Raw genomic sequence first — 13,691 nt, forward strand, 5'->3', positions numbered from 1 at the left:
TATATATCTATATCTTATATAGATACATATTTACACATACATACAAGCACTGTGGAATCTTATTTAGCCTTAAAGAGAATAAAATCCTGAATCAAACTTGAGTCTATTATGCTAAGTGAAATAAGTGAGACAGAGAAAGACAATTTCTGCACACTATCTCTCATATGTAGAATTTTTAAAAAAAACTTAAAAGGTCAGATTAATTAAACAGAGCAGAAAGGTGGTTTCCAGGGACTGCAGAGTTGCATACATGGAGAAAGGGTGGTTAAAGGGTACAAACTTTCAGTTATAAGATTAATAAGATCTGAGGATCTAATGTATAACATGGTGATAAAGTTCATAATACCATATGTTTTTTTAAAATATTATTTATTTATTTATTCATGAGAGACAGATTGAAGAGAGAGAGAGAAAGAGAGAGAGAATGGGGCAAAGACACAGGCAGAGAGAGAATCAGGCTCCATGCAGGGAGCCCGATGGCAGACACTCAACCATTGAGCCACCCAGGCATCCCTTAATACCATATGGTTTAATTGAAATTTGCTGAGTAGAATTTAAGTGTTGCTAAAAATAAAAAAAAAAGAAGAAGAAGACGGAAATGTGTAAGGGGATGTGATGGATATGTTTATTAACTTGACTGTAGACATGCTTTCACAGTCTATACTCATATCAAATCATTATGTTGTACAATTTAAATATTTTATCATATTATTTGTCAACTATATGGCAGTAAAGCTGAAAAAAAGAAGTTATATATATACCTACCAAATGATCTAGACATTCTTCCTACTTATGTCTTAAGCAGGATGAAAATGGGTATCCATGCAGAGACTCACACAGAAATGCAAAAATGTTTACAATGGCTTTATTCATAATAGACAAATTCAAAAGCAACATAAATGTTAATCAGCATGCAAATGTATAAACAAACTGCTATATAGCCATACAAGAGCTTGCCACCAATTAATAAAAAAGAAATGACGGATATATTCAGCATCATTAATAAAATTTAAAAAGAATATACTAAGAAGCCAGATATAAAATTACAAATATTTGATTATACCAGTACAAATTTTTAGAAAAGGCAAAGTTATAATGAATGGATGAAATATAGGTAGTTGTCAAAGACTGAGAAGGGAGAGGAGAATTACTAAAAGCTACACAGGAAATATTTTGGAGTTGATGTAAATGGTATATGTAATGATTAAGGTGGTGGTTAAAAAAACACTTATTTATCAAAACTCATTGAATTACACACTTCACTTTAAATTTTTGAATTTTATTATATATAAATTATGCCTCAGTTGAAGCAAGGAAGAAAAGGGAAAATTATTCAATCAGTGGATTTACAAGCTAACTGGACAAAGAATTCGTGAACTCAAAATCTAATCAATTCCAACAAATTCCAAAATAGACTTTTATGAATAATAATATAATGTAGAAGAAAAAAAGAAATCAGAATGTAAGAGCTACATGGGGGCATATGAAAAAGTTATAAGATTAAGAAGAGTCACAGATATAGAAGAGAGAATGGATAATATTTGAAGATAAAATGCTTGAAAAAATATCAACATTACTGAAAGATATAAATCTACAAATTCTAGGAGCTCAGCAAACACTAGACAGGATACATCCATACACACACCAATACAATACACACTTTGGCATATTATGCAAACTATGCTGAAAACCAAAATGAAAGAAATAATATTAAACACAACACAAAATGAATAAAAGACATTATCTCCAAAAGAACAACAATGAAACTAATTTCTCAATACCTGGTTGAGAAAGTAGTCAATTAAAGCAGTGAAGGAAAATAATTTCTAACTTAGAAAGAGATAGTGAAAAAATAATTTAAAAATATGGAGGGTATATGTTCTGTTTAAAAATGTTGACATTCTAATAAAGCACTTGGTAAAGTGATGATTTTCATTAGATTATAATCAGTCAAGTTTACATATAAAGCAACTTGCTTTATATTGTAATCTGTTGTCCCAAACATATCCAATAAAAATTATAAAAGACAACACATTCCTAGAATCAACTATATTAAAATACATTAATTCAAAGTAGGAAAAATTAAAAAAAAAACAGCAAACATAAACCAAATAGAAAATAAAGGCAGGAGTTACAAACTCACTATATCATTAATAGCTTCTTGTAGACATCAAGAAAACCTAGATGACACGCTATGTAGATATAATATCCCCATTGCTTACTTCCTGAACAGTGTCTTAATATTTCCTTCATGGATATAATTTTCTATTTTTTTTGTCCTATTAGCAAAAATAATTTCATGTGCAACCCAGAGGAATAGTTTGAATTCTATTCAGAACTTGGAATGGTAGCCCAAATTCCATATGGAACGTGGAAACTGATTTGATATATCCAGATGACCAATCTTAAAGAAGATTTCAAAAAAGGAAATTTGGCATCTTTTCTTCTCTTACTATATCCAGACCAGACAGAGTTTTAATAGAAGCCTTAACAAGAGACTATGGCTTGTGATATACATAGCAGAGGGCTAACTCTCATCAATTTTATCCATGTAACTGGTTAAAAATTGAAAAAAAAATCTCTGATATCCCAATTTTAGCAATATGGAAAGAGTTATATATGTTTTCAAGTACATTTTCCCCACCAATACCCTAACATGTTTTAAAATTATACTGACAGAGAAACAATTGACGCAGCTTTTAAACTAATGATACAATCCCATGGATAATTTCCTCTAAATAGCTCATAGATGTGAATGAATGAATCATATATCATTGCAGGAAGCAATTTCCCTCAGTGAGCTTTACCTGCTGGAATCTCAATTCATTACAGATTGAGTAAAAGCTTTTATTTGAAAGAAGACTCTGAAACTGGCTCTGGAGCAAAACCTAAACCCTGAAGGGAGACAGCTGTGAATATATTTAGAACTTCTCACTCTCAGAGAAGGCTTGTGTTCCAAACATCTCTCTTTTATGCACAGGAACTTGGTGAAGTATTCCAGTGGCATAAGTGATTTCCAACAATTGTGCACAGATTTTAATCTTCTTAACTTGGTGTTCCTTTTTCCTTATGAGTTGTCATCATCCAAGTGTTGTAACAACATTCCCCTCTAGTTTTATCTCCGTCTTCCCTTCAGTATGGCACAGGTATATGAATGTTTGTAGTCTAGGCAAAGAATCTTAAAAGCCAAATGCCTGTAAGTTCCTAGAAATATGCAAAAAGAAGTTAAACGTAGGCCAACTCCAGAGAGCATTTTGTATCTTTGGACTGCTTTTGAAATGTGTTTAAAGAAATATAAGGCGACTTGCCTTTATACCAGAATTTAAAAGTAATAATGTAAATCTCTCTCCTCAAGTTAAAACAGAAGTTAGGTGCAAAGTCTGTTCACTTTTCATTGCCTAACTGCTCCTTTGCTTGACTTGGTGTTACATCTGTGGGAGGGAAGAGGACAGCTTACCTGAGGAACTTAAGATTCAAGGAGAGAAAATAACTTACAGTAAGATTAAACCTACTCCTCATGGACTCAAGAGTCTACAGTAAGTCTTTTAATGTTCCCTCTTTACAGTCATAATCTGCCTTATGCTGGGTCTTAGGATGAGTGTTATTCTTGTCTCTCCACATAGAACAGGTACTGGACTGCCATAGTAAAGTGCCACAAGCTGGAATGCTTAGAACAATAGATGTTCATCATCTCAAAGTTCTGGAGGCTGGAAGTCTGAATCAAGATGACAGTGGAGCCATGTTCCCTGTGAAGGCTGGGGAGCATCCTTTCCTGTCTCTTCCTACTTCTAGTGGAGGACATGAATCCTGTTGTTCCTTGGCAGGAAGCTGCCATAACCTCCCTCCACTGCTATCATCATGTGGAATTTCCCCCAATGCTGTCTATATAGGATTGGATGAAGTCCCACCCTAATGACCTCATCTTAACCTCATTAAATCTGCAAAGACCTTCTTGAAAATAGGGTCTGTCACATTTACAGGCACTGGGATTTAAGACTTCACCATGTCATTTTGGTGGCACAATTCACTAAGTAACAGACCATATACTCTTTATAGACAAATAAAAAAAAAAGATCCTCTTCTCTTCCGTGTCACCTATGTCTTCTAGTAGTGTTGATCACACTAATATTCAACATTTGGTGTGCTACAGAACACGAACTTTGTTGACAACTGACTTATGGCAGGTAAAAGGACTTTTAGATGAGAAAGCTACTTTGGACAAGTGCATAATACATTTGATGGGAGGTGGTGCTCAAATATATCATATGGTATAACCATTGATGGGAGAACCAGAGAGGTGGGCAGAGTCAGATGATTGGGGCTTTGGCCCTTCTGTGTTTCTTACCTAATTTAATTACCTTGTAACTGTGTTTGTTCATCAATCATAAGAGATCATATCTCTTCTGCCTATCCTACTTGCACGGTATGAATACAAAAGACATAGGGATGTAAAACATGTGTGATGCCATGCAAATTCCCAGGCATGAGTATTAACCTGAGCCTATGGCACCATAATGCTCTCTGGATGCCAGAAAAACTTTAAAGTACAGCAGATGCTATTTGTATTCTCCAGGTCTGTTTTGATGCCCTTTACTATACCTCTGCAATCATGTATGGATTAGCTTTCCTGAGAAAGGCTTCCACCCAGAACTTTCTTCAGAGTATACTGTTGGGCTATTGGGGCACTTTACTTTTATGGAGATCTAGAATTCCAGGGAGTTGTATCACTTTGCTTGTTCCACAGCAGCTCACAACCAGTAAATATTTGGTAAAGGGTGACAAAATCTCAGCTTTCTTTTCTCTCTCTTTATTTTTAAAAAGATTTTATTTATTTATTCATGAGAGACACAGAGAGAAGGCAGAGACACAGACAGAGAGAGAAACAGGTTACTTGCAGGGAGCCCCATGTGGGATTAGATCCTGTAACTCTGGGATTATGCCCTGAGCTGAAGGCAGACGCTCAACCGCTGAACCACCTAGGCATTCTTCAGCTTTCTTTTCTCAATATAGGACAAGTCTGAGTTTTTTAGATGCTAGGACTTCTTGTGAGATCAGATTAAGGATGAGGTTTCAACTGAAAAGGAGTTCTAGTTTGGCTTCTCTTTATTAATGTACCTTCCCCACTCATTTCCTAGTTTCTCCCTGGGAACATTTCCTTACTAAACCTCTCAAATATGCACTCTAATTTTGCAGGCTTCTTTTAGAAAATCTGACCTAAGACAGCTGGTACTTCTAAGAAAAGGATCCTGGAGCACTCATTGGCCAGCTGGCAATGAGGAACCTATTGTAGTGGAAAGTGAGAGTGTTGGTAATCACTGACATGCAGTAGCACTGCAATCCACTAAGGCTTTTATCTCTGCAGAACTGGGGCAGGGTACTGATGGGACGGGTTGTAAGGTATCTCTGGGATTTGAGATATAAGGGAAAAGTGGAAATTATAAGGGCAGTAGAACTGGGAGGTTGCTGCTGAGCATCGCTAAAGTACTAAAAGGAGAACATGACAAATGTGACCAATTAACAATTTAAAGTAATATATGAAATCTTGGTGGTTTACGTGGCAACATTTAAAGTGTCCTTCCCCAGTGGCTAGAGAACAAAATGTAGTGACCACCGAGGACTGGACTTAATTATAGAAGTAGCAGTACCTGAGAGAAGCCTGAATTTGTAGGTTTGGTAAATTTAATGTGCACATCGGGGCCTTGATGGAGTGGGAGTAAGTGGGGGATGTTGGGTTATACTTGTGAACTTCGAAACCTCAGGTTCCCCTGGAGCCCCTGGGCCTGGAGAAACAGATTGCTTCCCCTTGTTACAGGCCTGCAGCTCATCTCTTGGCCAAAGACTGTAGACATTTCAGGTGAAACAGATGCCTGGGTGCCTTGATGGCTCAATTGGCTGGGTATCTGCCTTTGGCTTGGGTCATGATTCTGGGGTCCTGGGATCAAGCCCTGTATAGAGCTCTCTCTCAGTGGGGAGCCTGCTTCTCCCTCTTCCCCTTTCTCATGTTCTCTCTCTCTCTCAAATAAATAAATAAATAAATAAATCCTTTAATAAGAGAGAGAGAGAGAGAGAGAGAGAGAGAGAGAGAATGAGAGACAGATGCCTGCCAAGTCTTTCCTGTGAATATCAGAATAATAACTAAAGGCAAATCTCAATGTGGCCTTACTGGGATGTACCATGCCAGCTAAGAAGAGAGAGGGATTATATTCAGGGATCATACAGTCCTGAATCATATATCCAGGCAGGGTCTGAGAGATTACACCTACTAGTATATTTTGTGTCTATAGGAGCACTCTCTTGTATATCAAGACTTGACACTCTGGCCAGCACCTCTGGAACTGGTTCTAATATGCTTCTGTACTGACTTGTAGAAGGTAGGGAAAAGATAATAGCCCACAGTAAATGTAGTAGAGATGCCAGAACTGCTTTGGCATAGTGTCTGGATAGATAGTAAAAGACTCATAATTTGCAAAGTTAGAAAGGAACTATATAAAACTTGAAAAATTGTCATCTAGCCATGCTCCTCAAAGAGGTCCCCCAAAGACATTCTGACTATGATAAGGAATGTGCTGGTGAGGAAGTCATTGGTGTTAGTGAGAAGTTCAGCCACAGGTATTTGTTGCAGGCCAGAGAGGACAGCAGGAGATAATGTTAGGACGTTGGGTTCCCTAGCATCAATGGAGTTGATAGGGTTTTGGAATAGCAGAAGACAGGTGATAGCACAGAAACATGAAAAGTAAGGTGGATATCATTATGGTAGACATTCAGTGAACCCTGATCTACAAAAATGATGTATTCTTGGGTTTAAGCTAGAAGGGTAGCTGACACGGATTTGAGATTATATATATATTTAAAAGAGATTAAAGATGGATTAACAAAAGCTTAACATAAGCCACACCAATAAAGGGTAGGATGCCTTGCCTAGTTTCCATATCAGAACCAGTTGTCAGACAAAAACACATCATTTAAAGGTTAGGAAAAACCAGCAAAAAACAAAACAAAACAAAACCTTCAATGGCACAGCTAGTGCAACTATAGTGATTCTTTCTAAAAGGGGACTTTCCTTGAATTACCCATCTAAATACAAGTAAGAGAGAGCAAGAAGCCCAGATCTTTCAAGAGCTGCTGGATACAAATGATGTGGGGAAAAAAAAAAGACAAAATAAAAATTAAGTTTCCTTACCACTTACAGCACATTGACAAGTCCTGGAAATAGGCGGAGTAATATTTCTCTAGGAACTCAGTTGCCTCCATGATAATACTTTGCTAAGGACAAGAGGCAATCTTAGGCTGACCCCCCACCCCCCCTCAGGATCCGCTAAATCAACTTGAACATATAAAGATTCCTTTGAAAACTTCCTTTATCTCTACCCTCCAAGATAAATGTTGGTAATCATCCTCCAAGTATATGGCTCACTGGTATACATCTGAAGGGTTTCATAACTGAGTTTTTACTAAACAGTAATAAATGACCTTTTCCTAACAATAGCTAGCCCTCTTGTTTCCAAAACCTTGTTTCCAAAATACCTTGGAGATTTATGCTATCCCTAACTCCCTCCAAACTTGAAGGTATATAATCAGTCACCCGTCACAACCTCAGTGCAGCTTTTTCTGCTCACGGGTCCTGTCCCCAGGATTTAATAAAATCACCTTTATGCACCAGAAATCTCAAGAATTCTTTCTTGGCCTTTGGCTCCAAACCCCAACATTTCCCACATCACAAAGAGCTGGCCTCATAGATATAAAGAGAAACAAAATGCCAAAAATCTCTGTGATGGTTAACTCTTATGTGTTAACTTAGCAGAGTGCAGTGCTTGAATATGTGGTTAAACATTATTCTGGATATTTCTGTGAGGGTGTTTTTGAATGGAATTAACATTTTAACTGGTGGACTTTGAGTAAAACAGATTGTCCCCCTCCCCATAATGTAGGTTGACTTTATCCAATCAACTTAAGACCTGAATAGAACAAAAGCCTGACCTCATCTGAGCAAGAGGGAATTTTGCAATCAGAGTGCCTTCATACTTGAGCTACCACAGTAGCTCTTCCCTGGGTGCTCAGCCTGGATCTCTAGTCTGTTGGTATGCTCTGCAAACTTTGGACATCCTATTGGGTCTGTGTCCCTTGAGAACCCTAACCAATACATGCCCCCTCCAAAACTTCATAGCATATAAGGCCACACCTAGGTCTTTTGACAGAGGTAGCCATATCACTTGTTCACAAATATCTACTTATAATTCTGGGAAAAATGAAATCACTTAAGAGCTGCTGTAGCACAACACTGAGCTTATAAGACAACCTCAAATATTAGGAAAAACAAAATATCATTAGACCTCTGATAAATCAAGAGTATCTGAAGAACAAGTAATCAATGTATTCCTGGCTTGGAATGGAGCCCCATAGGAAGTCCCTTCCTATTTCCCAAATGCATAATTGTGCAAGACAAGATTTTTTTCTTTTCTTTTCTTTTTTTTTTTTTACTGTAACTGATCAGCATGTCCTTGGGTACATAAAATTTGGCTATCGATCTACTTAATGCATTATATTCAATATTCATTGTGACATAACCTACATTCATGACATAGCCTACATAACCTATATTCCCTGTGAAGGCTCAAAAGACATCTCCTTCACTAAGAAATTGATTCATATATTTGTGAGGAGAGCACCTTCAATCTTGAAATTATCTCCATTTTCTCTCCTTTGTAGGCCAGGCATGACCATGGGGAAGTCTTCCAGTTAGAGATGGGCTTTCTTATTTTACTGGCAAAAATGGGATCCTTGAATAGCAGAGGCAAGGTGGTGGAATTTAGGAGCTATAGATAAATGGGCACATTTATTTATTATTTATTATTAAAGCGAGTAAGGAAGTATTATAATCAGGGTCATTTTGAACTTCAGTGGTAAGGCAGTAGGTAGTAGGTAATCTTTTATCATGCAGCTCATAGAATCGATGTGGTTCTTCCTCTTACATTCTGAGCCTTCTTGGTGACACCAAGCCTGCCCAAAGATAAATGTTTAAGTGACAACACTCTTAGATCTGCCTTTCCCCTATAGTCAAAAATCAGAATAACAAAATGCACCTCAGTATTTCCCTTCACTGTATGTTATAAGGAGAAACTAAATCTGCCATCTGCTGTTCCTTTTGTTATGAGCTAGAGTATCTTCATATTTCTTTTGATTACTGCTCTTATTTATGCTTCGCAGCACTGATGACATTTATAGTTGAGAAAGAAAAGCTATTATTCCCCAGAAAGGGGCTAAGCAAGGTCTATGTGGAACTATTTCATAAATAGGGATTTGTGTCTGATGAATCTTGCATGCAATAAGCTAACTATGCTCTACCACTCACCTTGTCCAGATGGCAAAGGCCACAGTCTTCACTTTCTGGCTTACCTGTCCAGGGACCCAAGCCTCTGGGGAATGACAAGTCACTTATTTTTAGAATCACTATCTTTCATGAAAAACCTAATGGAAATCTAAATCAGAATTCAGTGTGGCACCCTATGAACAACCTCTAGTGATTTGGCATTGTTATACACGTTCACACATGATTGGAAGCACTTTTCTTGAGAACTATGGAGACCCAGGGTCTCAGCCCAGTGCTGCCACAAATTAGTCCTTTGACCTTGCTGTTTACCCAAACTAGGTCTCAGTTTCCATTTCTGAAATATGACTAAAGTTTAGAGTAAGAGATCCCTAAGGTCCCATTCTCCTTTGACAGTCTATGAACATAATTTAACAGCAACATGCATATCATTAAGTAATGTACATGCAAGAGGATAATCACATTAGCAATGTTAAGCTACTCCTATGAGTTCCAGATGTCTAATAGGCATTTAACAAAAGAGTAGTATTATTGTTGCCATAATCTGTTTCAGGGTTTTCTATCTGCTGTTTAATGATGATGGACATCTTTGAAAATATGAAAAAAAGTCACATGTATTGCACATTACTCTCTATTTGGTTTTACGGATGGGTACATTTTCTCATTAGCATCACGCAGGCTGTAAAAAATGGCTGCCTGTTTTTCAAATGTATTTGAGTGAATGCTATTCAATGAGCACTCTGCCTCCTCTTTCTCTGCTCTCTGGTATCATTCACTAATCAGCTGAGTGATCTTGGATAAATCACTCCATTTCTCTATGCTTTAGTTTCCTGTTTTACATATTAATAGGATTGGCTCAGACCAGTGTTCACCAAAATGTGTTTGGCAAGACAAAGCAATAGTCACAAGAGTTTCCTGATCAAATAACCTGAAAAAAAATGTACGCAACATCTTCTATATCTATGCTTAGAGAATAACCATTCTCATATTCTAAAGGCTCTGAAAATTCCTGCTGCACAGAAACATACTTCACATTTTTTTTCAAAGAACTTCTATGCTCATTTACTCTCAGAATCCATTATCATTGACTGACAACCACTAATAATGTCCTTCAGATGAAAGGATCTAATATAATTTCTTTAGGATATCCCAAACTTGATAATCTCTTATATTTCTTAATTCATATTTTTCTTCAGATTTATTGAGGTGTAAGAGACAAATACCTTGTACTTCTCTTGTTTTTCTCTTAGCATTTAGAAGTAGGCTTATTTTGAAGTTTGAGCTCAGTTAAAAAAAAAGGTATATATACTGAATAAATGAATGGACAGATACATATATGAAAAATTTTATTTTTTCAGATTATACTTTTAAGATTTTCCAATGAAAATATACAAATATTTATACATTTGGCATAGAACAGCACAAGTACATAGAACAGTACAAGTCATTAAATGTGCCTTCTAGATACCTATGTAGTGAACATCCAAATACATCTCCTTTTGTGCTCAGAAGTAACTATAATATTTAATGCTTTCTTCTTTATGGAGGTCTAATAACAAACATTATTGTTTTTTCATGTTTTTAAATGTTATACAGTTATTACATTGCATTTTTCTGTATTCTTAAGCAACTTTTGCAACACATTATATTAGGAAATAAATACTTTATTAAATGCCTGTTCTGGATGCTCTGATATGCTGCTCAGATTTTCTCTCAGAACTTCCAGAATTGAGCCGGTCATTCTTTCCCTCAGCAACTGAATATGTTGGCTACTGATTGCTCTCAGCTGAGACCCTCTCCATTAGCTCCCTCTCCAAGGGGCACTCTCAGCCAAAGGGATCTGCCTTGTACCTGGTGACTCTTCCCCAGGAGCAACTGCCCACTGAATAGTTGATTAAGATACAAAGGTGTGCCCCCCCCACACACCTGAATTTAGGATGATGAAAAGCTGTCCCCATGTCAAAGCTCCACAAGGGATTGACTGAGGGCTTTGCTGTGACTGCATCACAGCAGAACATCTCCTTCCCTAGAGCAATCCCTGATAAACTTCTGTGAGAAATCCATGACTCAGGGTCTGTTTCTGGGGGAACTTCAACCTTGGATATGCTCTTCTACTGAAGTTTTTTGTTCTTCTGAATAGTGTTCCATTGTGTGGCCATACTCTAATTTATTTACCCATCTACCATTAATGAAAATCTAGATGCTTCCATGTTTAAATAAATATTGAACACTCTTCTGGATGTCTTTGCATGCACATGTGGATAGGTTTCTCTAGGGATACCCCCAAAATAGCAAGGATATTTCTCTAGGGATACCCCCAAAATAGCAAGGAATATCCTTGCTGCCAAGTTTGCCCAAGTGCTGTACCTCAATACCCTTTACCAACCTTTGTTGTCTGTTCAGTGACAGAGGCTCTCCCCTAACTTGATCCAAAAGCACTGCTATTCCTCCACTACAGCTGCATGATCTGAGACCACCTTAGTTACTCAATGTCCAGAGTGTAAAAATTCATTTCTCTTAACAATCAACTATTCAAAGATTTTTTCATTCCTTTTTTTAAAAAAATATTTTATTTATTTATTTGAGAGAGAGGGCACATGTGAGTGCATGAGTCAGGGGAGGGACAGAAGGAGAGGGAGAAGCAGGCTCCCCATTGAGCAGGGAGCCCAACACTGGTCTTAATCCAGGGACCCTGAGATCATGACCTGAGCCAAAGGCAAGATACTTAACCAACTGAGTCACTCAGGAGCCCAAAGATTTTAAATTTCATATACAGTTTCTAATAGAATTGATATTTTGCTTTAAACCCCCCCCCCAAAAAAAATGTGTTTAAGTGTTGTCTGTGTTATAGGACTGTGTGGGATACAATTCATGGGCTCCTACTCTTCCTGTTATCTGACACTCTTAATATCCTGTTCTATTATGCTGTGGGATTACAGCACCCCAAGCAATAATAGTGCTGTTAATATTCTGTGGTCATTGTAACTAACTAGGTTTCAACTTAGTACCTTTTATCTTCAATTTATTAATATTCTAGTGTTCAGAATAAAGTTTATTAAAACAATTTGAACTCCGTAGTAGTCAGGCTATATTTCAAAGAGAAACCTATATTAACTAGTCATTTAAAAATTTACTGCCTGGAATAGCTCACCCTGTTTCAGAGCTGAGGGTATTACTGATATTCCTTTCCTTACTAAAAGTTAATTTTGTCTCCGGAGTTCCTATATCAGTTGGTAATTCCTACAAATAAAGAATTCTCAGAAGAACTGGATTTATTTTATTTTCATACATATTTAAAGATTTTATTTATTTATCCATGAGAGACACAGAGAGAAAGGCAGAGACATAGGCAGAGGGAGAAGCACGCTCCCTGTGGGGAGCCTGATGAGGGACTCATTCCAGGATCCCCGGACCATGACCCGAGTCAAAGGCAGAGGCTCAACCACTGAGCCACCCAGGTGCTCCAATTTTCATATATATTTATACATAGTCTAACCTTTTTTTTTTTAAAGGTTTTGTTTATTTACTTGACAGAGATAGAGCAAGCTGGAGACAGAACAAGAGTGGGGGGAGGCAGAGAGACAGGGAGGGGGAGAAGCAGACTCCCTGTTGAGCAGGGAGCCCTATACAGGGTTCAATCCAGGACCCTGAGATAATGACCTGAGCTGAAGGCAGATTCTTAACCAATTGAGCCACCCAGGTGTCCCTATACTTAGTCTTTTTCAAATAAGGATTTAAATTTTGCTAGAAATTTTGCCTAAAATTTAAATAGATATAAATGTGAATTAAACAAACTATTCTTTTTATCTGTGACTCCATGAGACCTAAAGAGAAGAAACCTCCCTCACCTGAGGGAGGTAGGGAAAATTTAGGGCTGGATCACGGGCCTCCTGATGCCCTGATCATTTCCATTTTGTTGTGTCTTATAGCTACTCTCTTGATCTTCTCTTCAACTGAAATGTAATAAAGAATGCTCTGATCTTTGGAGTGACACTATTTTACTTCTATAGAAGTAAAAGTATGGAGGTCAAGATTATCCAGTTTCTACTCACTTGGGTACCTTCCTTGTCTGGCACCTCTCTGAGAGGGAAATTTTCCTTCTGAGGATAAACACACTTTTTAGCACTTTATGGTTAAAGAGTAAAGTATGAATAAAAAGCTGATTGTAATTTTCTTAACTCATATGATAGAAATACTATATAATGTTTTACTTTATATGAGTTTTCCTGTGGAAAAATAATCAAGCATGTCAATTATGGAAAAAGTATACAACAGTTTATGATCTGGAAACAAGACACATAGACACCCAATTTTCCTGACTTCAAACAAAACCTCACTGTGAACCAGCCTCTGAATTTTTGTTGAT

Source organism: Canis lupus, chromosome 28 (assembly GCF_003254725.2).
Source record: "Canis lupus dingo isolate Sandy chromosome 28, ASM325472v2, whole genome shotgun sequence".
Lineage (NCBI taxonomy): Eukaryota > Metazoa > Chordata > Mammalia > Carnivora > Canidae > Canis > Canis lupus.